The sequence below is a fragment of the Galeopterus variegatus genome, unplaced genomic scaffold (genome assembly GCF_000696425.1).
Source record: "Galeopterus variegatus unplaced genomic scaffold, G_variegatus-3.0.2 Scaffold8970, whole genome shotgun sequence".
Lineage (NCBI taxonomy): Eukaryota > Metazoa > Chordata > Mammalia > Dermoptera > Cynocephalidae > Galeopterus > Galeopterus variegatus.
Genome location: NW_007735081.1, coordinates 1 through 1,823, shown reverse-complemented (window position 1 = coordinate 1,823; position 1,823 = coordinate 1).

Below are 1,823 nucleotides of genomic sequence, written 5' to 3'. Positions count from 1 at the left end.
CCGGGCCAGCCGAGGGCAGAGCTCACTCTGTCGGTGCAAAATGGTAATGATGGACTGGGCCTGGGCTTGGAAGGCAAACGTGACGGTGCTCAGATCACAGACTGACCAAGTGACATGAGACAACTTACTGAGCTTTTCGGAGCCTCAGTGTCCCCATCTCTAAAATGGGATCAGAACTACCAACAATGTAGTGTGATTTTGAAGATTATATAACAAAATGCACCTGTATCACCAAGTTGAATGCCTGCCCCATGTGGAAGTTTGGAAAGTGCATGCTTCCCTTCCCTTCAGTCCCTTAGCAGAAACAGCAGCAAACAGTTGTGTAGCACTTGCTCCGCACCAGGCACCTTGCTGTGTTTATTCACTCACTGAGTCCTCAACATGACCATGTGAGATGAGATGATGTGATTTTCATAATCACTTTAATAGCTGAGGAAATTAAAGCACAAAGACGTTGAGCACCTTCTCAAGGTCACACAGCTAATGAGTGACAGAGCTGGAATTGGACCAGACCATCTGGCTCCAGAGTGTGCACTGTCATCCACTCTGCACAGAGCTGCCAATAGGACCAGTTTGCTTGAGACAGTCCTAGCTGATGCCTGTTTCCCTGGCATAATTAATAATAGGGACCCCTTCGTTCTCAAAAGTGTCCTGTTTTGGACAGTAAATTAGACAGTCACCTAACTGCACTGAGATGGAAACCCTTGGGAACCTCCTGAAGTCTCCTTGACTCAGCCAAGCCTTTCTCCGGAGCTGTACAGCATGCAGGACCTGACAGAGTCATTAGGACAAATTCTTCAGGAGGCAAGTCCCACGCTCTCCTAGAGGGGAAAGGAGCGCACTAGCAATTGCAATGTTGATGGTTTGTGTTCTGATGCTAAATCCCCCAAAGCTGAGGTAGGGAAGCTTGAGAAGCTGCCTGCTATGAAGTCAGATCCTCAGCGCTGGGCTGAATCAGATACTCCATGGTCAGAGCCAGCTCATGGTGACAGTGTGGTTCTCTCCTACCAGGAAGAAAAGTTCTTTCCAGTCAGTTGAGTCCACAAAGCTTTTGGAGATGTCTAAAAAAGGCCATGCACATTTTACTGAAAACAATGTCGCTCCATCTGCTTCAAACTCAGTGAGGCAAGGACAGGAGGAGACTTTGAGTGGGTTCCACCTGGAAGCATTGCCGTCTTGTCGACATGGCCCAGGCCGACAAGCACAAGGCCGCCTTTCCTTTGGGAATGTTCTGTCTCTTACTGACGCTGTCAGGGGGAGAGACCACCGAACAGCTTTCCTGGAAAGGTTAATAATAGACAGTGGACAGACAGATTGTAATTGAAGTCCAGGTTCGGCTCGACACACTGAGAAATGAGAGAGAAAGAACAGAGCGGAAGTCGCGTTTACTCAGCCTCTATCAAGTGCCACGTACCTTACTGGCTTCTTTGCATCACCCAGTCACAATGTCCCATTGGAACTTACGAACAAAGCAGAGAAGGTCAGGGAAGCATTATCATATAGTTATAAATTTCTCAACAATATTTATCCCCAGAGTGGAGCCTTCGGCTGAAATTACTCACCCAATTATTTCCCAGTGTCCCCTCACCCACACCTTGTCAGTCATTAGCAGTGTGGCCGGGCAGGTCATTTCTTTTCTCTGAGCCACCTTTCCCAAAGGGGTTGAATCAAATGATCCCTAAGGAGCCTTCTTGTTTTGAGGGTCCCTGACATTTAAAACTACCATTCCATATTCCTGATATGAAAACTGTCATTCAGCTGGGGCTGAAGAGCTAGTCTTCTCGGCTGCACCTGTCCTTGGACCTGAAGAGGGCTGTGGAGGA